The sequence below is a fragment of the Hemiscyllium ocellatum genome, chromosome 35, assembly GCF_020745735.1.
Source record: "Hemiscyllium ocellatum isolate sHemOce1 chromosome 35, sHemOce1.pat.X.cur, whole genome shotgun sequence".
NCBI lineage: Eukaryota > Metazoa > Chordata > Chondrichthyes > Orectolobiformes > Hemiscylliidae > Hemiscyllium > Hemiscyllium ocellatum.
In genome coordinates this window covers 9,652,758-9,677,703 of record NC_083435.1, presented here as the reverse complement: position 1 = coordinate 9,677,703, position 24,946 = coordinate 9,652,758, and the positions used below count along the sequence as shown (strand labels likewise).

The window sequence follows — 24,946 nt, the reverse complement described above, 5'->3', positions numbered from 1 at the left end:
TCCTGTAGTATTTGTATCCTGGAACATTAAGCTGCCAGTCCTGTCCATCCCTGAGCTATGTTTCTATAATTGTTATGATATCCCAGTCCCATGTTCCTAATCATGCCCTGAGTTCATCTGCCTTCCCTGTTAGGCCCCTTGCATTGAAATAAATGCAGCTTAATTTATTAGTCCTACCTTGTCCCTGCCTGCCCTGATTGTTTGACTCATTTCCCACCCCCCACCCCCAACCTTACTAGTTTAAATCCACCCAAGCAGCTTGAGCACATTTCCCTGTCAGTATATTAGTCCCCTTCCAATTTCGGTGCAATCCATCTTTCTTGTGCAGGTCACTTGTACCCCAAAGGAGATTCCAATGATCCAAAAATGTGAATCCTTTTCCCTTACACCAGCTCCTCAGCCATGCATTCATCTGCTCTATCCTCCTATTCCTGCCCTCACTAGCTCTGGGAGTAATAGAACTGGGAGTAATCCAGATATTACTACTCTCGAGGACCTCCTTTTTAAACTTCTGCCTAATTTTCTGTAACCTCCCTTCAGAATCTCAACCTCTTCCCTTCCTATGTCGTTGGTTCCAATGTGGACAATGACCTCTTGCTGGCCTCTCTCCCCAGTGAGTGGCGGCCTGTGTATGTGTGTTTTGGGATGATTTTGTCTGTCTATGTGAAGAATGGGGTTTTGTTTTGTGGGGGAGGGAGGAGTGTGTGTCTGAGCTGAGGTGTGTACGTGAGGGGTGTCCTGGATGTGTTAATTGGTAGCAGATCTGAAGAATCATGTTTGTTTTTGGAGAGGCTGGTGGTACAGCCTACAAGGCAACAGGCAATTCTAACCTTCCTGGTGTGTACTGAGGCAAACGTAATTAGGGAGCTGGAGGTGAAGGAACTCCATGGGGGCAGAGACCATAACATGGTCACATTCACCCTGCAGTCTGGCGGGGAGCAGGTTGAATCAGATGTAACAGGATTACACCCGAGTAAAGGTAATGACAAAGATGTGATGGAGGAGCTGGCCAGAGGAGAATAGGCAGGAAGATGGGATAACAGCAACGGCAGGGCTTCCTGGGATAATTCAGGCGGCACAGCAGAAATTTATCCCAAGGAAGAGGAACCATCCCAAAGGGAGGATGAGGCACGGCTGACATGGGAAGTCAGGGGCAGCATAAAAGGGTCCAACATGATGAAGGTGAGTGGGAAGCCAGAGGATGGGACAGCTTTGAAAACCCAGCAGAGGAGAACTGAAAAAGCAATAAGGAGGGAGAAGATGAAATATGAGAGTAACTAGCTCGTAATTTAAAAAAAGATTGCAAGACTTTTTTTAGATATTGGAAAGGTGAGAGGCAAGAATGGACCATGGGAAAATGAAACTTGGTGAAGACTAATGGGGAACGAAAGAACAGTCGAGGAACTGAATGGGCACTTTGCATCTGTCTTCACAGTGGCCGACACCAGCAGCATACCAGAATTCAACAAAATCAAGGGGCAGAGGTGAGTGCTCATCACGAAGGAGAAGGTGCTGGGGAAGCTGCAAGGTCTGAGGGTGGATAAATCACCCGGACTGGATGGACTACACCCCAGAGTTCTGAAGGAAGTAGCTGTGGAGACTGTGAAAGTATTGTTGATGATCACTCAGGACTCACTGGGGTCAGGGAGGGTCCTAGAGGCCTGGAAAATGATGATTGTACCATCCCTGTTTAAGAGGGGAGGGAGGCAGAAGACAATAAACTATAGGGCTGTTAGCCTGACCTCGGTCGTTGGTAAGATTTTAGAGTTCATTATTAAGAATGAGATTGCAGAGTACTTGGCAAGTACATGGTTAAACTGGGGCTGAGATAGCACGGCTTCATCAAGAAAGGTCATGCCGTACAAATCTGTTAGATTTGTTTGAGGAGGGACTGAACAAGTTAGACAAAGGAGGGCCAGTGAGGTAAAAGTGGGGGAGCACTTTGGGTCTAGTGATCATAGTTTTATTGGTTTCAAAATGGTCACGGTAAAGGATAAGCCTTCCATGAAAGTTAATGATTTTTATTGGAGTAAGGCACAGTTTAATGGTGTGAGACAAGAACTTTCACAAGTTGATTGGAGTAGATTGCTCACAGGGAAAAGGACGCCTGACAAGTGGGAGGCGTGCAAGAGTGTAATGACGTGAGTTCAGAGGCAGTTAGTTCCTGTTAGAGTGAACAGTAAGGCTGCTAATGCATGAATAAAGATATTGAGATTCTAGTCAAGAATAAGAGAGAATCTTATTTTCAACATCGACAACATGGTTCAATTGAATCTCTTAATCAATACAAAGAGTGTCGGGACATTCTTCAGAGAGAAATCAGGGAGGCCGAGAGGGGATGTGAGGTGGCATTAACAGATAAAGTTAAGGAGAATCCAAAGAGATTCTACAAAATCATTAAGGGCAAGAGGGTAACTGGAGAGGGGTTGGGATCTCTTAAAGATCAAGGTGGTCATCTTTGTGTTTAACCCCAGGAGATGGGAGAGATAAGAAATGAATATTTTTTATTGTGGAGAAAAATACTGGAGTCTGGAGAATGCAGAGAAATAAACTTTGATGTTTTAAAAACAGGCTACTTTACAGAAGAGGAGGTTCGAGAGGTCTTAGAGAATATAATGGTGGAAACATCTCCAGGAGCTGGTCTACAGGATCCAAGAACATTGTGGGAAGTAAGGGAGGAAATGACAAGACCCCTTGCAGAAATATTTGCATCATCTCTAACTACGTGTGTGGTGCCTGATAACTGGAGGGTGGCTAATGCTGTACCTTTGTTTAAGAAAGGTTATAAGGAGTAACCCTCAGGGAGCAATAGACCTGTGAGTCTGACTTCGGTTGTGGGTAAATTGTTGGAATGTTTGTCACAGATAGGATTTAGGGACATTTAGAGAGGGAAAACATTGATTAGGGAGTCAGCATGGTTTTGTGTGAGGAAAATCATATCTCATAAACTTGATTGATGATGGCAGAGTAATTGACATTGTTTATTTGGATTTTAGTGAAGCCTTTGACAAGGTTCTGCCTGGTAGACTAATTAGGAAAGTTAGGTCCCATGGGATTTCAGGGTGTCCTTGCCAATTGGATACATAATTGGCTGAATGGCAGGAGACAGAGCAATGGTGGAGGGTTACTTGTCAGACTGGAGACCTGTGACCAGCAATGTTCCACAGGGATCAGTTCGGGGTCCTCTTTTGTTTGTCGTTTATATAAATGATTTGGATGAGAACATGGAAGGCAAGGTGAGTAAGTTTGTGGATGAGACCAAGATTGGTGGCACAGTAGACAGTGACGAAGGTTCTTTAAGGATACAGAGGGATTTTGATCAAATGGCTCAATGGGGCTGGAAAATGGCAGATGGAGTTTAATCCGGATAAATGTGAGGTATTTCATTTTGGTACAAGGAACACGGGGCGGGCTTATACAGTTAATGGTCCAGCATTGGTTCAGCGTTGTAGAACAGAGGGATCTGGGGTGCAGGGACATAATTCTTTGAAGTTTACGTCACATCCAGACAGGGTGGTGAAAAAGGCGTTTGGCGCACTTACCTTCATTGCTGAGTCCTTTGGGGAAAGGAGTTGGGAATCATGTTAAGGTTGTACAGGACATTGGTGAGGCCTCTTCTGGAATATTGTCTCCAGTTTTGGTCACCCAATTATGGGGAGGATATTGTTAAGGTGGAGAGGGTTCAGAAGAGATTTACCAGGATGTTGCCGGGTATGGGAGGTTTGAGTTACAAAGAAAGGCTGGATAGACTGGGACTTTGTTCACAGGAATATAGGAGGATGAGAGGTGACTTACGAGAAGTTTCTAAAATAATAAGAGGTATAGATAGGGTAAATGGTAGTTGTCTTTTCCCTAGGATAGAGGATTTCAAATATAGGGGGCACATTTTTAAGATGTGAGGAGAGAAATTTTAAAGATATAGGATGTGTTTTTTTTTACACAGAGGGTGGTTTGTGTGTGCAGTGAACTACCTGAGGAAGTGGTGGATGCAGCTACAATGACAATGTTTAAAGGTCATTTGGATAAGTACAAGAATAGGGAAGGTTTGGAGAGATATGGGCTAGGAGCAGGCAGATAAGACTCATTTATTTCAGAATTATGTTCGGCATGGACTGGTTGGACCGAAGGGTCTGTTCCACGCTGTGTGGCTCTATTAGGATTCTATTACTGAGTAGACATGATCTATTTGGATTTTCTGAAGGCCTCTGACAAGGTGTAAGAACCCATGGTGTTCAGGGCAATGCACTGACATGGATAGAGGATTGGCTGACTGGCAGGTGGCAGACAGGGGGAATGTAACAGGGGTCTTCTGTCAGGGTGGCTGCCAGTGACGAGTGGAGCTCTGCAGGGGTCAGTGTTGGGACCACAACTCTCCACACAAAATATTAATGATCTCAGAGAAGGATCTGAGGATATTGTTGTGAAGTTTGCAAATGACACAAAGTTAAGTGGAGGGGCAAGTGGTATTGAGGAAGCAAGGAGTCAACAGAAAGACATAGACAGGCTACAAGGGTGGGCAAAGAAGTGGCAGATGGAATACAATGTGGGAAAGTGTGAGGCCATGCATTTTGATCGGAGGAATAAAAGCGAATTTTATAGCTAGAGAAAGGCTTCAGAAATCTGAATAACAGACAGACTTTGGAGTCCTATTTCGGAATTCACTAAATATTAATGTCGGTTCAGTTGGCGGTTCGGATGTTGGCAATGTCTAACGTTGGTATTCTGTCAGGAGGGCGAGAATACAAGAGTAGTCCTGGGCACTATATCTAAGGAAAGATGTGCTGGATTGAAGGGAGCCAGAGGAGTCTTAGAGTCACAAAGATGTACAGCAGGGAAACGGACCCTTTGGTCCAACCATCCATGTTGGTCAGATATCCTGTATAAATCTAGTCCCATTTGCCAGCATTTGGCCCATATCCCTCTAAACCTTTCATGTTCAAATACCCATCCAGATGCCTTTTAAATGTTGTAATTATACCAGCCTCCATCACTTCCATACACACACCACACTTTGTGTGATAAAGTTTAACAACATCCTTTCTATAGCAGGGAGACCAGAATTGCATGCAATACTCCAAAAGTGGTCTAATCAACGTCCTGTACAGCCGGAACACGACCTCCCAACTCCTCTACTCAATGTACTAACCAATAAAGAAAAGCATACCAAACACCTTCTTCACTGTCCTATCTACCTGTGACTGTAAATTCAAGGAGCTATGAACCTGCATCTAAGGTCTCTTTGTTCAGCAACACTCCCAGAACCTTCCCATTAAGTGCAGAGTCCTGCCCTGATTTGCTTTTCCAAAATGCAGTACCTCACATTTATCTAAATTAAACTCCAACTGCTCTCCTCAGCCCTTTGACCCTTATGATCAAGATCCCATTTTACTCTGACGTAACCTTCTTCGCTGTCCACTGCACCTCCAATTTTAGAGTCATCTCCAAACTTACTAGGGGCTTCAAGATGGTGGCAATCTGAATAGATCAGCTTTGTTGAGCTCTGCACCCCAACCCAAGGCAGTAATATGTTTTCACCCCCCACCTTAGTTATTTTTATAAAGAAATTATTGTTAAACGATAAAACAACTGTTTAAAACCTTTTTGGAGTGTGTGAGAATGACTCAGAGGAAGCAAACAGCCAAGTCTCAACACTCGGGACACTCTGAACCAGTGGGCGGGCCTGAGACTGTAACTGGGGCAGCAGCTGCAGCTCCCTCACCAGCTGTGATAGAAATGTCTGCACAGCACAACATCATGGAGAAATTCGGAGTGATCTGACAGCTGATCCAGGAGATCCAAGAGACTCATAATCACTTGGAGCCCATCTCAGCCGTGCTGAAAAAACGAGTTGAAGATGTTGAGCAGCGGACCGCGGTATTGGAGACTGAGGTTGAGATCTCAGCGGGGCAGATCCATGCCCTTGAGAAACAGGCTCGGGCCCTGACTCAGCAAGTCAATGACCTGGAAGATAGAGGTAGGAGGAAAAATATCTGGGTCATCGCCCTGCTGGAATGTGTAGAAGGTGGGCAGCCAGCAAGTTTATTTGAAGACTGGTTGCCTCATTTCTTGGCTGGGATGCCAAGGCAGACCGGGTGAAGGTTGACAGAGCTCACCAGGTTGTGGTGCACAGATCCAGTCAGGGTCAGTGTCCCCACCTGGTTCTGATCTGATTTCAATACTACAGGGACTAGCAGAGAGTCATGACAGCTTCCAGAAGGTTGGGGAGAGAACCGCAGGACCTGACCTATCGGGGAACTAAGATAATGTTTTTCCAGGACTTTTCTGCAGCAGTGATCCATAAGAGGAAATCATTTGATGAGGTTAAGAGAAGTTTAAATGACCTCAGTATTCAGTATTCGATGAGATACCCAGCGGTGCTTTGTATTTCGTACAAGGAGACTGTGCAGTCGTTTCATTCCTTGGAGCAGGCCAAGAACTTCTTGGACACTTTAAAATCATGTCGATGTGTTTATGGACATGGACAACAGTGTCTGGGGTTTGTTTTGTCTTGCTTTTATTTCTTGTACTTTCACTCTTTTCCCAAAGAAGCTGTTGTCGGTGTTTTTTTTTCTCTCCGAGCTGGAGTGGTATTGATATATTGTGGGGAGTGGGCAGAGGGCTCACTGTTTTGGTTATACCCCTGTGTTTACAGTGTCCTTTGTTTGGTTTCTCCCATTGCTTGGGTTTGGGGTGCAGCTTGAGCTGGAAGTGGGGGGATAGAGGTGTGTGTGGGAAATGTAAGTGCCCTTTGTGGGCAGGGTGTAGTGACCCCAGTTAGGGCCTTTTGTGTTTTGTAGTTAGTTTAGTTTTTTTGGGAAATAAACTCTATGAGTCTCCTTTTGAGTATGCTCAGATTATTGGAAGATGAATTCTTCCTCTCAGCAGGTCAAAGGTGATTGTAAAGGATCATGGTTAGCAGCATTCTGAAATGGTACACCTGGAAACCTTTGAAAGATCTTGCGTAATTTCGTCAAAAGTGGCCTTCCTCTAATTTAGAACTTTATCAGTCCTGCCACGTTCTTTGCTTTTTTCCTGCCTTCCCTGACTGTTCAAATTACTCCTTTTCCCAACTATTGCAGTCTCAGACTGCTCCCTTTCCTCACTATCTTTCAGGGCTCCCCCAACATAGTTTAAATCCTACCAAGCAGCTCTAGTAAATCTCCCTGCCAGTATATCAGTCCCCTTTCAATTCAAGTGGAATGCACCCTTCTTGTACAGGTCACTTCAACCTCAGAAGAACTTCCAATGATCCAAAAATGTGAACCATTCTCCCCTGCACCAGCTCCTCACCACACATTCATCTGCTCTATCCTCCTATTCCTTTCCTCAGTAGCTCGTAGCGCTGAGAATAATCCAGATATTACAACACTCGAGGACCTCTTTTTTAAATTCCTGCCTAACCCCTCAGACTCTCATCTTTTTTCCTTCCTGTGTCATTTGTTCCAATGTGTACAATGACCTCCTGCTGGTCCCACTTCCCTTTGAGGATATTCTGCACCCTCTCTGAGAGAACCCTGATCCTGGCACCATGGAGGCAACACACCATTCTGATTTCTCGCTGTTAACTGCAGGAATGTCTGTCTCTCCAATCGAACGCTTGGAACCTGACCTACCCCTCGTTACATTGGAGCCAGTCTTGGTACCAGAAACCTGGCTGTCAGTGCTACATTCCCCTGAGAGTCCACCACCCCCTACATTTTCCAAAACAGCATCCCTGTTTGAGATGGGGATAGCCACAGGAGACTCCTGCACTACCTGCCTACCCCTCCTGCCTTTCCTGGCTGGAACCCATCTCCCTGACTGTATCTTCAGTTTCACCCCCTTCCTGCAACTGCCATCCATCACATCCCCAGCTCCTGTAAATTCCCCATTGCCTCTTACTGCTGCTCCAACTGATCCACATGATCTGATGGGTTTACGTGAATAATCCCAGGGAATAAAAGTGAGTATATGAGGAGTGGGTGAGGACTCTGGATCTGTACTGAGTAGAGTTTACTTAGAGAAGATATTTCCACGAGTAGGAGATACATGGTCCTGACGGCAGAACCTCAGAGTGAAGGGGCGGTCCTTTAGAACTGAAATGAGGAAGAATCTCTTCGCCAGAGGATGGTTTATATGTGGAACTCATTGCCACAGAGGGCAAGTCATTGCATGTATTTTGAATAGAGATAGACAGAGGTCATGATTAGTAATGAGGTCAAAGGTTACAGGGTGGAAGAGGGAGAATAGGGTCGAGAAACGTATCAGCCATGATCAAATGGTGTAGTAGTCTCAATGGGCCGAATTGTCTAATTCTGCTTCTGTATCTTATAGTTTTATGGTGTGTGGGGGATGTTTACGTAGATTTGGGTAGGGGTGGGGTGGTTGGTGTGAGTGTGTGTGTGTGTGTTTGTTGAGGGAATGTGTGCATTTGTAGAGGGTGGTGATGTGTGTACCTCTGTGAAAGAGGATGTATGGTGTTTGGGGTGGGGCAATGTGTGTCTGGGGAGGAGAATGTGTGTGTGTGTTCAGGGGGGAAGAGAGATTCATGTTTGTGGGGGCAATGTGTGAGTGGGTGTTGTGTGTATGGAGAGGTGTGTGTGTGTGTGTGTGTGTGTGTGTGTGTGTGTGTGTGTGTGTGTGTGTGTGTGTGTGTGTGTGTGTGTGTGTGTGTGTGTGTGTAAACATTTTTAAGTTAAAATCTTACCTTCACAGTCACGAATTCTCTTCCACTCTGAAAACAGAAATAATAAATAAACTGAATAACTTGCTGTGACATGAAGCATAAATAATTCCACACAAAGGTTTTTACAGACATTTTGAAATGTGGTAAATACAGCTTGGAGACCTTCTGTGGCATTGCTCATTACAAATGGGAAGGTAAGAAGCAAATTTTCACAACCGTTACTGAGGCAGGTAGCTCCAGTCAGGATATTTCTGGACTCCCTTCAGTAAGAAGAACCCTGAATTGTGCAATTGTTCTCTCCAAAGACAGTGGTGGGTCAGGGTGTGGGAGTTGGGGACGGGGTTTGGTGGGGGGAGGGGGGTGCTGAGTGCAGTGGGAAAGTCTGGGACAGAGTGGGGCTCACTGATCCTGGAAACAGACCCTGGGTCATCAAGGTGACAGGCGAGTGCTGAGGGGGGCTGGTTAGAGACCCTGCCTTGGTTCTCTGGGACTTCCTCCCCCCTGCTGTTTATACAACCAGGGGCTCTCTATTCCTGAACTCTTTCATTCCTTCTCCTAATCCACATGGCCCCTCATACTCTCCTGTCAACTCATCTCTGAAAACAATTCCTATGCCCCCTCTGATACTCCCCTTGCCAGCTCAATGTTTACTCATGCCCTTCAGACACTCCTCGTGATTCCTCATATTTTCTGTGTCAATTCAATGTCAAATAATGCCCCAGTAACAGGGACTGGCTGGGGGCCATGGGTAAAACCCTCTGACCTTACACTGCAAGAGATTCCTGAATCTAGCCCACAATTCCTCCCAAAGGCAGCATCAGGGTCTTGTCACGGCAAATGGTTCATTTCTCTGACCTGAATGTGGTTCAGAGTGGGGAAGGAGTTTGTAGAAACAAGGATTGGAGGATTGGTTAGGATTGTAGGAAGCAAGAATTTTCAGAATTCAGCAGATCTAATTTGAAACGAGTCCTATGATTGGATGGAATAGTTCACGCAGTCCAGATGTGGCCTGTCACTGGAAACTTACTGATGGGGGTTAACAGGAAACAGTTGTGTCTTTTCAGTTCTTAAAGTATAGATTGAGCAAGGATCAGTTCCTGTGTATTTTCAATTCTTCAGTAGATACACGGAGTGGTGTTGGAGTGTCATTAGCAGTGGTGGAGCATGGTGCATGGAGCAGGGTCTGCAGTGGGCCTACAGCGGGCACTGATGGGTCATCAGCTGTGCCAGTGCTCAGTGATCGGTGGGTCATTGAAGTTTGATGCGGAGCAGAGGGAGCTTCCTGTCACAGCCTGGGAACAAGGCCCAGTGCGGACTGGAGGTAAGACCCGGCTCGGTCCGGTTGAATGACTGTAATGCTGAACCTTTTATTTCTCTATTCTTCTAATTTATTCCGAAGACTCTGGACCTTGGTACCTTTGTACCTAAGATGGTGCCATAAGGGGCAACTTTGCAAACTTCTGACTTCACTCATGTGAGTCCGTGACAATAAACTAAGAATTCTAATTGTAGGATCTCATTGTCGGTTCTGCAGCCAAGGAGTCTTCGCTTTCGTGATGAAGTTTATTTTTGTTATTCTGCTAAGTATTTAGAACCTTGGTAAGGTCATCAGAAACACCAAGACACAATACCAAACGAAGCTTGAGACCCAGACTTATCGCACAGACCCCCATCACTTGTAACCAGGCTTACACAACATCACTGACTACAAAGTGAAGTCAGACAGAATCACGGGTAACAGTACATCCCTCCCTGATGAGCTCAATGTGTTTGATGCTCATTTTGAACAGAAGGTCAGTGAAATGACATCACCTCTCCCAACAGCCTCGGGTGGGCCTGTACCCACGGTCACTGCTACAGCCATTAGATCTGTCTCTTGAGAGTGAACCGATGGAAAGGGACTGGCCTGGATAGAGTCCCCCACTGTGCACTCAGACCCTGTATGCACCAGCTGGCAGGAGTATTCACTGATATCTTTAATCTCTCATTACTATAGTTTTGAAGTTCCCATTTACTTCAGGAAGACGGTTCTCATTCCTGGTGCAAAAGCAAAATCAGGCAACGTGCCTCAATGCCTACCATCCGGTGGCTCTGACATCATTATTATAACATGCTTCAAAAAGTTAGTCACAGCATCAACCCCAGCCTCCCCGATTGTCTTGATTGACCCTGTGCAGACTGGGTTAACAGGTCCATGGCAAACACCATCTCCCTGGCCCTATACTCACCCCTGGAACACCTGGATAACACGGATATCTATCTCAGACTCCTATTTATTGACTTTAGTTTCACTTTCAACATTATAATTCCAACAAAATTAATCCCCAAACTCTGAGACCTAGGACCCTGCTCCCTCCTCTGCAACTGGATCCTCGACTTACTGACCCAGAGACCCCAATCAGTAAGGATAGGTGACAGCATCTCCTCCACGATAATCCTGAACACCGGCTGCATGCTCACCCCCTTATACACTCACAACTGTGGCGCCAAATTCAGCACTAACTCCATTCACAAATTTACTGATGACACCACCATAGTGGGTCAGATCTCAAACCACTGCAGGAGAGAGTACAGGAAAGAGTCAGACATCTTCGTGGCATGGTGTAAAGCCAACTATTTCTCCCTGAATGTCAGCAAAGTTAAGGAGCTGGTCATCGACTTCAAGAAGTCGAGTGGCAGACACACCCCTGTCTGTATCAATGGTGCTGAGGCAAAGGTTTGAGACAGCTTCAAGTTCCGAGGAGTAATTACCATCAGCAATCAATCCTGATCCATACACATCGACATCACACTGAAGAAAGCTCACCAGTCGAAAAGTGTGGTGCTCGAAAAGCACAGCAGGTCAGACAGCATCTGAAGAGCAGGACAATCGATATTTCATGCATAAGCCCTTCATCAAGAACTTTCTGCCTGAAACATTGACTCTGTCAAGGAATGACTTGTCTGGGTAGTACGCAAAACAAATCCTTTCATTATATCTCGGCACATGTGACAATGATAAATCAAATCAAATCAAACACTGTCTATAATGTCACCTAACTTTGTATCATCAGAAAATTTGGATAATTACTTTCCACACCATTATCCAAGTTGTTAATAAATAATGTGAATAATTGAGGCCATAAAGCAGATCCTTGTGAGACACCTCTGGTCACATCCTGCCAATTAGAGGGCCCACCCATCATCCCTGCTTTCTGTTACCTGTCTCCTAGCCAATTTCCCAGCCATGTCAGTAATTTGCTCTCAATTCCATGGCCTTTTATCAAAGTTAATAGTCCTTAGTTTTGCAGAACTTTAACAAATGCCTTCTGTTAGTCCCTATAAACAACATCCATCAACATTCCTCTTTCTACAACTTTCATCCCTCTTCAAAGGTTCAGTGAAGTTTGTCAGGTATGACCTACCTGTCATGAATCCATGTTAGCTCTCCCTGATTAACTGAAACATTTCAATATGTTCAGTTCCCCCATCCTTGATTATAGAATCTGACAATTTCTCCACCACAGATGTAGTGCTAACTGGTTTCTAATTCCCCAGATTTCTTCTTTCATCCTGCTTAAAAAGCGGAATGACATGTTCAATTTTCCAATTCAGATGGATGGTTCCTATATTTGGGAAACTCTGACAGATTATAATGAGGGATTGACAATGTACTCCTCTACTTCCTTTAACACCCTTCAGGTCCCAGAGATTTGTCCCTTTTTAATTTGATTAATTTCCCCATTACCAATGTTTTACTCACATTAATTTTACTTCGTCCCTGTTCTCAATTCACTCTTAATTTCCTCAAAACTTCTGGCAAGCTATCGTCCTTTACTGTAAATATTGAGGCATAGAAATTATTCAACACTTTCCCACAATATTGCCACTTTCAGTCTTCAATGGGTCAACACTAGTCCTGACCGCCCTCTTTCCTTTTAGTAACTATTACATTCTTCTCATTGATTTTGATAAGCCTGACAAGTTTCCTTTCATTATCCCTTTAGTAGCTATTAGAAGCTTCTTTGTAGCACTTTTTGGGTTTTTGGATCTTTCCCATTCAGCAGGATATGTGCTGTTTTTGCATATTTAATAACCTCGACATCTGCAGCATTCCAAAAAAAATTGTGATCAGTCAAGCAGGGTTCCAGTCTGGCATCTGACTTGTCCAGTGATATTATCAGTTGGTATCACAACGGTCAGAATAGTGGAATAGCTCCTGATAGAAAGAATTGATTTTACTTTGGGGAATGACCTGATTTTTTCAATGGATTGGAAATGCAACAGAAATAAAAGAAACTGAGATGGTACAGGAAGCAAATCTTTGACTGTTTTCTGACTGTGTTGTGACTAGATCTCAGATCAGAATTAAATATGAGAGAGGTGACATTGAAATGCAGTTATCTGACGCTATTTTAAAACAAAAACCAAAATGAAAAAGAGGAAGGAAATGAGAATGAAAGTGACATGTTTAGCCAATCTTCAATAGAAATGCAACAGACAAATCCTGAATTGAGAGAACTACATTAATAACCTTCACAAAAATCGAATCAGGACCAAAGCCTGACTTATTATTTATAAGACAAAATGTTAATGAGGAAATGAAGCCCACCTCAAACACCAACCAATGAGGAATACACTGTAATTCCACCTGAGTACTGAAACCAAATTTTACAAGTATCTCACAAAATTCAAGTGGCAGGTTACTGAGGCAGTAGAAATGGATAGGTTAACATATTGAACCATTTTTATTGGCCAGGATTGCATTATGACGTGGTGACATTTTCAGAGACATGCTACCCATGTGATGGAACAACAAATCCCAACAACCAACTCAACCTGGGCCTTTAATTCTGATAGCAGCTTTCAAAGAACTGTAGGACACCCATCTAAAACCAAAACTGCCAAAGAATCTCTTAACATACACAGATGTTTCAACACAATTTCCTGAGGCAGTGTATTTAAGGACAACTATGGTGGTGCAGGCTCAACGGGCAGGATTGCCTACTCCTGCACCTATTGTCTATTGTCTAAAAATGGTAATGGAAATGTAAATTCAATTTTTTTCACAAGCTGAGAGGTACAATTAAAACAAAGTTCAAATTTTATGTCACAAATATTCAAAGAAATAATGAATAGTTTGGGAATATAACAATTTATGTCTATTGTTGACAATCCACAGGGGCATTGGAGAGATGAGTAAAACTTTAAAGATCATGATTCGAGCTTTGTGTCAGGAATGTCTCAGTAGTTGAGATAAACAAAGTCCCTTGTTACAGTTGCCCCTAATGGATCCATAGGAACAAACATATAGAGATGAGATGGAATAAACACTTAATTTAATAAAACAAAAATGTAAAAATCAAAGCTCAGAAATGACGCTTCCATTCTATATGTCAAGTGTCCCAGAAAAATAATCAAACTGTCCAAAAAAGCATTTGTACAGTGTTCAGCAATTAAGTGACAAAAAATAGCTTGTTGAAAGGATATTGGCAAGTTGTACTGACTGGTAGAACCTAAGAAATATTAGCTTTTGTGACTTCTGTAACACTGGAATGGACTTAAATACATCTGCAACATTTCAATAATTAAACAATGAGATCATCAAAGAATTGTACAGCCATGTCATATTTGTTGATAAATTGTTTCTGTTCTGTCAAACCTAGACAAACATTTGCAACACTTGAATAAATGACTTGATTGGTTACAATGAACCAACTTTGAGAAACTTGGCTGAAAGGTGAATTTGCGAAAGCAGAAGGGACTTTATCTGAGTCAAATTGTGGGACAAAGCCAAGAAACAAAAACAACTTTGAATTTCTCATTCGTGAGGCAAAATGCAAAGCTTTACAGAATTTCGGCACAAGTGGATTTTATTCGAAGTTCATTCTCAATTTTGAGACTGTATTAAAGTCTTTGACAAGTTTGTCAAAGATAAACATTTTGAATGGACAAAACATCAGAGTGCCTTTGACAACCGGAAACCTGTACTACTGCACTGCTAACACTAAATGATGATCCATCATTTAAACTGCTATTGATGCCAGTGGCAGTGTCCTTACAGGGCAATGAGGTAGGGATCAAATGGTCAATGTGTTATTTTTGATGCGAACAGAAAGTGAACCCATTGGTGAAATGATTGAGAACCAGCAAGTATCAGTTCAAGGTGATTGGAGAATTAAGGAACATCTCTTTTTCCTCATAAATCAAAGATAAATCTTTTTTTTACATGGAATCTGGATCTGGAATTCACTGTTTGAGACTCTGGTGGCAGAAGCAATCAAGTCTTTCAAAAAAGATTTAGACTATTATTTGAGCAGTGTACGTTTGTGGGGTTGCTGGGAAAAAGCAGATGAGTGGCAAGGGTGATTTCCCCGGCAGAGAGTCAGCACAGACAGGACTAACATAATGGCTTCCTGCTGTGTAGTAACATTGTATAATTCAAACATTCAGCTCAACACGAGCTTTCCAATGATTTATAAATAGAAAGGAATTTAGTCAATATTTTTAATAATTTTAATTAGCAGAATCATTCCAATTTTGCCACATTTTCTGTTTATAAATTCAATACAACTTTTCCTTTTCAAACAGATTAAACAAGTCAATATTATGATCAGTATAAAAGTTGCTTAACAATGTCAATCACATGTCAAAAGTAATCCATTGACAATGAAAAGCTTGGGAAGCCCTGAGAAATAAAATGTAACTTTGTCAGAGCAAGTTCTTTCTCATTCTGTTATGGACACTTTTTGTCTTCCTTTTTAACTCCTCCCTTTCTGCTCTCAAGCTGAAACTGCAGCTTTTGTTGTTGATTATGGACAGACAATAGTTTGCTCTCATAACCATTTTTCACAGATCACTCCAAACCCCTGAAGAGCATTCTACCCAGACCCACCACCCCATCCTCTCCCTCTAACCCTGCATTTCCCACAGTTAATCTCCTGAGACTGCACATCCCTGGACACTATGAGCAATTTAGAATGGTCAATCCACCGAACCTGCACATCTTTGGACTTTGAGAGGAAACTGGACCACCCAGACAAAACATATGCAGACATCGGGACACCTATGCCTACATGGGCTCAGTAGTTAGCACTGCTGCCTCACAGTGCCAGGGATCCGGGTTCGATTCCCGCCTCGGGCAGCTGTCTATGCGGAGTTTGCACATTCACCCCATGTCTGCGTGGGTTTCCTCCGGGTGCTCTAGTTTCTGCCCACAATCACAAAGATGTTCAAGTTAGGTGAAGTGACCATGATAAATTCCCCCTAGTGTTAGGTGCAAAGGTAAAGGTAAGGGAATTGGTCTGAGTGGGGTGCTCTTCGGAGTGTCGGTGTGGACTTATTGGGCTGAAGGGCCCGTTTCCACACTGTAAGTAATCTAAGAACATACAAGTTCCACACAGTCACACAGTCTGATCCTGTGAGGCTGTAGTGCTAGCCACAGAGCCACCACACACTGTAAACTGTCACGGAGTCTGGTTGAATGGGAAAGCTGCAGAAAAAAGTAAATGTAGTCCATGTATTGGTTATTGAGTAATACAGTCCTTTCAGCCGATGGATTCTGCACCATCCTATCTACACTGATCCCACATTCCAGCTCTTGGCCTATAGCCTTGAATGTTATGACATAGTTTTTAAAGGTTGTGAGGTTCCCCCTCTCCTGCCCTCCCAGGCAGTGTATCCCAGATTCCCACCACCCTCTGGTGAAAAGGGACTTCCTCAAAGACACCGAAAACCTACTGCCCCATACCTAAAATTATTTCCCTTGTTATTAACTCTTCAACTAAGGGGAACTGTTTCTCTCCCACCCTGCCTGTGCCCTCATAACCTTATACACCTCTAACAGGTCCCCACCTCAGCCTTTTCTGTTTGAAGAGGACGACACAAACCTACCCCGCCTCTTTTCATAGCTGCAATGCTCCATCCCAGACACCATCCTGGTGAACCGCCTCTATACCCACTCCAGGGCACTCACATCCTTCCGATGGTGAGCTGACCAGAACTGCATACAGTATCCTAACCAGTCATGTACAGCTACAACATGACCTCCCTGCGTTTATGATTTTTGCCACAACTGTTGAAGACAAGTGTCCCATGTGCTGCCTTAATCACCCTATTAACCTGTCCTGCTGCCTTCAGGGATCTGTGAACCAGCTCCCTAAGATCCCTCTGTTCCTCTCAGCTTCCGAGTGTTCACTATTCAGTGAGTACTCCCTCGACTTGTTGCTTCTTCTGAAATGCAACAGCTCACGCTTTGCAGGATTAAATCCCCTCTGCCAATGATCTGCCCATCTGCCCAACACCTCCATATCCTCCTGTAAACTGAGACCTTTCTTCTTCAATATTAACCAACCAGCCAATCTTCGTACCATCTGCACCCCCACCAACGCCCAACATTCTCACCTCTCTTATTTATATAAATCACAACCAATAATGGACTCAGTACTGATCCAGTTGTACGCCACTGGACGGCAGCCTCCAGTCATGAGAACAGCTTTCTACCACCACCCTCTGTCTCCTTCCATTAATCTTGGATCCATTGTGCCAAGTTACCCTGGATCCCATGTGCTTTTACCATCTTGATCTGTCTCCCATTTGGGACCTTATCAAAGGTTTTGCTGAAATCCACAATTTACGTGTCAATTGAAAATAATTTGAAATAGACTGAAACAAATAATCACATTTCAGAATATCTTTTGGACATAATCTTGTCAGCGACTTCTTTGAAACAAACTTTACGTTCTTATAGTTCAGTTTTTTTCAGCGATTGTCATTGTACACAATGTTTTCAATATCAGACAGGATCATATATTATCTCAAACACATAAGAAACTAATTATTGGAAATATGTTTGAGCATCATGATGCTGATATTGTTGAAGCATTTATTTGCTGGAATTCAAACAATAGAAATCTTTTAAAATTAATTTCTCATTTTCCTTCTCAACACGTTAATTCTGTAAATTTTCTTCCATGATCATTTTCAAACCATGTCTAATTTCAATCAGTTTATAGATAAAAATAAACTACCTCTTTCAAGTAAGTCGTAATTGTTTTCTCCTGTAATTATTGGGTCAAAATAAACTAGGCCTGAGTGAGTATCTTAAAGTGAAGAGCCTCACATTGTTAGCGATGTTTGAGAAGATTTGAAGCTCAGGTTGATGATAAGTATGTAACGGATACCCAATAAACACAATCCACTGATTCCTCAGAAACAAACCCAAACTAGCAGACACAATGCAACCAAAAACTATCACTACATTACCTTACATCAAAGACATATCAGAAATGACTTCCAGACTACTCAGACCCCTTGGCATCATGGTAGCCCACAAACCTACCAAAACACTTTAACAGCGACTAATGAATCTAAAGGATCTATTAGATACCACCAGCAAAGCTAATGTCATTTACAAGATACCATGCAAGAACTGTAAAAACACTACATCGAACAAACTAGCAGCAAACTTGCCACCAGGAGACATGAACACCAACTGGCCACCAAAAGACACAACCCCCTATCACTAGTTTCTATACATACAGACAAAGAAGGATACCACTTTGACTGGGACAACACACACATCCGAGGACAGGCAAAACAAAGACACGCACGAGAATTCTTAGAGGCATGGCATTCTAACCAGAACTCCATCAATAAACACATTGACTGAGGTCCCATCCACCTTCCCTTGGGGAAAAAAAACTGGAAATGACATCATCCACCTTAAGAAACCAAGAGCTATAAATAGAGGCAGGACATACAACCAGCACTTCACCAGAGACCCTCACTGGTGATGTTACCTAGTCATGGTGACAAAATGTCTGAAAACAAACCTTCCAGCTCAGTGAGCTAACTTACATACTTAGTCTCACATTGTATTAGTCACATCATTGAAATACGTTAACAACTGATAACAAAAGGTTTAAAATGTAACATGTTCAATTCTACTTGTAATCATTCCAAAGTCCATGTTCCTTCTGCCTTGTGAACATTTTAATAATAAATTCTTACCACATTCTATGAATGATTTCTGAAGTTTCAGTCCTACAAAGATACAGAAATATTATCATGAGTATTAGGAAAAGTAATTTAATTTCCTATCTTTCAGTGACTAATAAACTGTGTTGTGCCTCATGTACTGTAGGGTTTTACTGTGTAGATGGGTTGTGTAACAAGGAGGATGAAGTGGGAGATGGAAAACTGAATTTAAACATCAGAAATTTTCTCAAACTGGTTGAAGAAACGTGGGGAAAAGAATATCCTGATAAAAAGGAATTAGCACTCCTGAGCCATTGTAGCTCAATTATTTTTATATACACAAAAACATCTGAGCTGCAATAAAAATGTGACAGAAAGAAATCAGTGTGTGTGCCATTCACTCGAGGGGAATGTTTCTGAACATTCTGACACAAAATGTAACCAGAACTGGGAGTCAGAAGGGAGTCAGATAAGGGTAACAGATGAGAATTTGCACATTAAGGTGTTTGTATCTTTGTGGTAAAATATACTAGGAGAGAGAGAGAGAGAGAAGGGCACTGCTTATCACTGGCCACTCAGGTGTTTGCTTTCTTCTTGGTGGTGGAACATGAATAATATTCTATGCACTTGCTGTTCATTCACTGTGCCTTTAGAAGAAAAAATATATATAAACGGGAGGGTCAGAGGTTGTGTTCACTCTGAGAGCTGGCTCTGAGGGAGCTGGATCAGTGTCAAGGACACTCCACATGTAAATAAAGGGGATTTGATGATAGGATGCCGGCCTCTGTGGAGATGTTTCATCCACAATGTTTCAAACTTCGGAAAGCCACATTTACTGGAAGTAAGGCGTTTGGCTCGTTATCAGTTTCAAAATCTTGTGAATGTTAATCATGCAGATGGTGGAACTTTTTAATCTAAAATAAAATTAATCTCATTTAATTTAACTTTTCTATACTTTAGAAAGGTGTTTATTCCTACAAAATGAATGAATATTCTATGAGGTGCACCTAGCTGACCTTGTTACACTTTCCTTATCACTTGATGGATTTGCAATTTGTTCAAAAGCAGGGAATGTTGACCTTAAGTTCCTTTTACAGTGCCATACATTGGTCTCTGGCGGGAAGGACTGGCAGACAGGTTATTTGAATGAGCTGTCACTTATGTTTTAGAAAAAAACTCAATAAAAAAGAAGAAAAGATATCTAACCAGGAGAGAGGGAAGAGCACTGATTGTCACTGGCCACTCAGGAATTTCCTTTTTTCCTGCTGATGGAATGTAAATAAAGATTTCTGCACTTGTTCTTCACGGTGTCCTCCAACTGCACACACACAACATGGGGCTGGGGAATACACAAGCACTATCGCTGTTACACACTACTGTGGGGGTTATAAAAAGAAAAAAAAAGACAAAAATATAAGAAGGAAAAATATATATAACCAGGATAGAGAGAAGGGCACTGCTTCACTGCTTGCCACTGGGCACTGAAAAAACAAAAAGAGATTAAGAAAACAGAAGATTAGAATCTGCTCAGTTATGGACTCACTCTAAGCTGTCTGGTCACAACTATTGAGTACGTTGGGGTTTGATTTTTGGTTTAAAAAGAGCGAAAAAGACAAAAATAACAAAAAAAAACCAAGAGATTAGAATCTCCTTGGCTCAGGGACTGACTCTGAGCTGGCTGGACACACACCCAGTATCCGTTTGTTAGTTTTTGTTTTTGGGAGCCTGATTCCTAAACTGGCAGATCGACACAACCAGTTTGTTCCTGGTATTCCTTTATTGAGGATGGATTTCTGATCTTCACAGTCAATGTGTTACAGGTATAATTCAGTTCTCATTAGGGGACTGTTGTTTCACTGGCTGGTTACAGCCTGCGTGTCACTCTTTTTTTGTGTTTTATTTTGAGAAAGGTCTATGCTGATTTTGTGGCAGGGCTTAGCCCTTGCATTCTGGTTTTTAGGGTCTGCATTTTCCTTTTGCATGTGTTTTCAATGTTTGGTGTTTGGATTGAGCTCCTGTGAATCAACTGCACCTTTCCAAATGAACTGTTTCTCTGTGGGTAGGCCTGGCCCTCTGTGGGTGGACTAGACCTCTGAAAAGACTGAACATCAGTGTGTGTTGGTAGGTGAGCATTTGCTGCAGGCTAGAGTGGACTCTGCCTTTGGAATAGACTCTGCCTTGAGGAGTTGACCAAGCCCTTGTGAGCTAACCGCACCTTTACAATGAACTGCGTTCCTGTGCGTGGGCCCTGTCCTCTGTGGATGGACCAGGCATCTATGGAGACTGCACATATGTGTGTCCATTGTGGGGAGTGCATTTACTGCCTTCAGGAGTGGACTCTGCCTTTGGTTGTGGACTGTGTTTCTGACAATGGACTCTGCAAACTGGAGTGGACATTATTCTTGGTAATGGACTCTGTGTGTACCAGAGGGGTCTCTGATTTTGGTAAGTGACTCTGTTTTTTTGGTTGTTGGGTTTATCACCTGCACTGTTTTGTGTGTCCCTGGGTCTGGCAGACCTTACTGTGAGTTGGGAAGCTCATTGGTCATCCCGAAAGCAGTCACCCTGTGAGCTGTAGGGTGGGTAGGCCGACCTGTGAACTGGAAGGTGGGTAGGCTGCCTCAAAAACCGGAAAGTGGGGAGGCCACCCCGATGCTGGTCACCGTGAGAGCCAGAAAATGGGTAGGCTGTCCTGAGTGCTGTTGTACCAAAGAAAGTGCAGGGCGGCTGTCCTAGAGACGGCCAGAAGGTGTGTAGGGACAATCCATAGGCCGGATAGTGCATTGGGGTATGCAAGAGCCAAGCACTGCATAGGGGTGGACTGGAGCTGGAAGGACCGAGAGCCAGAAGGGGGCATAGGGGCCAGCTGCCTTTGAGTGGCGGGAAGGTGGGAGGGACGGGTGACTGGGTTGCTGAAGGAGTCTGTATTCTATGCACTTTTTTTTTATTGGATTGAACTGTCTTGTCTGTGTTTGTTACTATTTCCTTTATGTTGAAGGAAGGTGGGATTTGAGGTTTGCCCTCATTTTCCTGAAACCTGATTAAACCATGGGGTTTGGGTTTTGGCCTTGTTGTCCCTTCCCCTGTAAAGTCTGGTTTTTTTTGCGAACCACTGCTTATTGTTTATCGTTAACTTATTGTTTGTATTTTGTACTGTTTCAAGAAATTTAAAAAATGCATAACCAGAAGCGAGAGAAGGGCACTGCTTGTCATTGGCCACTCTGGTGTTAAAAAAGAAAGTTAAAAAAAAAGAAAAGAGATATAGAACCAGAAGATTACAATCTCCTCAGTTATGGACTGACTCTAAGCCGACTGGTTACAGCCAGCATATACACCAGGATTTTGTTTTTGGTTTAAAAAGACAAAAAGAAAAGAAAAAATAAATAAACAAGAGATGAGAACCTCCTCAGTTCAGGGGACTGACTCTGAGCTGGCTGGCCACAGCCAGTGTACTGTGCACATAAAGGGTGACAGGGTACCAGCCTCTTTGTCGCTATTTCAGCAAGTTTCTCCATTGTGACAAAACTTGGGGTCTTAAATCTCAAGAGAAGAAAATTTCACCCAGAGTTAACATTTCAAGATGAATATGACATGACTACAGAACTAATTGATATAACAAAAAAAACAGGAGAGAAGAAAGGGAAGTGGACAAGGAGGGTTTGCCTATAGTTAGTATGGGTGTAAGTCAGAAACAGGGAAGGAACGGTCACTTTATTGGGAGTTTTTTACAGACCTCCCAATAAGAACAGAAACATAGAGGACCAGATTGGGAGGCAGAGTTTGGAACAGTGCAAAAGTAACAGCATTGTTGTCTTTGGTAACTTTAACTTCCCTAATATTGATTGGAACCTCCTTAGTTCAAATAGTTTGGATGGAGCTGTTTTTCTCAGGTGCACCTAGGAAGGGTTCCTGAAGCAATATGTAGATATAGGCCGACTAAAAGGGAGGCCATGTTGGGTTTGGTGCTTGACAACAGACCAGGCCAGGTGTCAGATCTCTCGGTGGGAAAGCATTTCAGTGACCATGATCACAACTCCCTGACTGATGGAGAGAGATAAGAGCAGATAGTATCGGAAAAGTACAATGTTATTAGGCAGGACCTGGGGCACCTAAATTGGTAATAGATGTACTCAAGAAAATGCACGACAGAAATGTGGAGGTTGTTTAGGGAGTATTTGCTGATAATGCTGGATAAGTTTGTCCCATTGAAGAGGGGCTGTGTTAGGCCCAGAGCTTGGATTCGGAGACTCAGTGGATCACCAGCTGTATTGGTGGCTGTGCCCAAGGCTAGGGTTTCTGACTGCAGTAGGCCTGAAATGCAGGGACTCCTTGAGGCCAGAGACATTTCACTGCAAAGGCCATGGAGCTGTGTTTGAAGACCCTTCTGCAGAAGATGAACTCTACTTACATAACATCTTTCTATTCTTTTTGTAACTCAAAATTGCGCCAAATTATGGTGACTTTTCACTGTACCTTTCCAGATATATGAGACAGCAGATAAATAAATAAGGCATAAGGGAGGTCATTATGAAATGATGATGAGTAAATGGAGAGAACAGAAGGAACTGCTTTCCCCAGTGAGTGGGGAAACTGCTTCCACAGGGAGTGGACCTGCTGAAAGGAGTGGAACGATTGATTGGTAAATAAGGAAGAGGCAGATGTGGAGCATGACCACCAGCTTAGACAGTGGGGCTGAATGGCCTGCAGATGTTTTGGAAAACTAAGTATTTTTTTTCTCCTGAATCTTGCTGAAAAGGGGATTCATTGCTGATTTTTTTTTTCATTGTGCACTAATCAGTGGCAGCGTCAACAGTATTAATTTCTGTTCCAGCAAGCAAACATTCATATCGAGGTTTCAGGAACCTTTCTCTGAGTCACTGTGTCTTGCTCTGTTCCTTTCAGCAGTGTCCCTGGGCTCTCTGTTGCCTTTTGAAGTCTCTTTTCCCCTCAGACTCGAGAATCCCTGCCCTTCCCTTCACTTTGACAGTGGGTCTCTCGATGCTGCTCATCTTCCCTGCCCTTCATGTTGGCATCAGGCTAATGGTATCCGGTAAGTTCTAAAATAGAAAAGGGGACTACAAAAGCAGTTCCTCAAAATAGGATCCTGTTGATTGCCGATGACCTCTTTGTCACATGATCAGGAAACCATGATTGAACAAGGGAAGGCTTTCAATAATCTTCGTCAGCCACAAACCAAAGGTCAAAAGAACAGAACCTGCACTGTTATACCACCTATCACATCTGAAGGACCCAAAGTGCTTCATTATTTGAAGTGTTATCTTTGTTCTATAAATAACAACAGGTAATTTATACACAGCAACCTCATAATAGCAGCAATAGGATCAGAAACTCAGCTTCTAATTCAAACTATCACTGCAAGTCCCATTCTGCACTTAGCTTTTTTATGGGGCCCAAAGAAGCCTTCCACATTCATCAACGTTTCACCTGCACATCCACCAGTGGCATTTATTGTATCCGTTGCTCCTGATACGGTCTCCTCTACATTGGGGAGACTGGATGCCTTCTCGCAGAACGCTATAGGAAACATCCCGGGACACCTGCACCAAGCAATCCCACCGCCCCGTGTCCCAACATTTCAACTCCCCCTCCCACTCTGCCGAGGACTTGCAGGTCCCGGGCCTCCTCCACCGCCACTTCCTCCCTACCTGATGCCTGGAGGAAGAACATCTCATCTTCTGCCTTGGAACGCTTCAATGTGGACTTCACCAGTTTCCTCATGTCCCCTCCCCCCAACTTACTCCAGCTCCAACCTTCCAGCTCAGCACCATCCTCATGAGCTGTCCTACCTGCCAATCTTCCTTCCCACCCTCCAGCTCCATCTTCCTCTCTGACCTATCACCTTCATCCCCATCCCCATCCACTTATTGTACTCATTGCTACCTTCTTCCCAACCCCACCCACCTCCCATTTACCTCTCCACCAGACAGGCTTCCTGCCTTCATTCCCGATGAAGGGCTTTTGCCCGCAATGTCACTTTTCCTGCTCCTTGGATGCTGCCTGACCTGCTTTGTGTTTTCACCACCATTCTAACCTAGACTCTTGGGGTCCACATCCACAGATCCGTCAAAGTTGCCACCACGTTGATAGGATTGTTAAGAAGGCAATGTGGCTTTAGCTTTAATTAGCAGAGGGATTGAGTTTAAGAGCCACGAGATAATGATGCAGTTGTATAGAGCCCTGGTTAGATCATACTTTGACATTGCGTTCAGTTCGGGTCACCTCATTATCGGAAGGATTGTGGAAGCTTTAGGTAGGGTACAGAGGATATTTACTAGGATGCTTCCTAGACTGAAAGGCATGTCT

At 43.3% G+C, this 24,946-nt stretch overlaps 1 protein-coding gene across 1 annotated transcript in view; it reads right to left on the bottom strand.

Annotated features, from left to right (window-relative positions):
• LOC132832946 (butyrophilin subfamily 3 member A2-like) overlaps positions 1 to 24,946 on the bottom strand; it is a 408,440-nt gene that overhangs the window by 9,206 nt on the left and 374,288 nt on the right. The window lies entirely within an intron of this gene.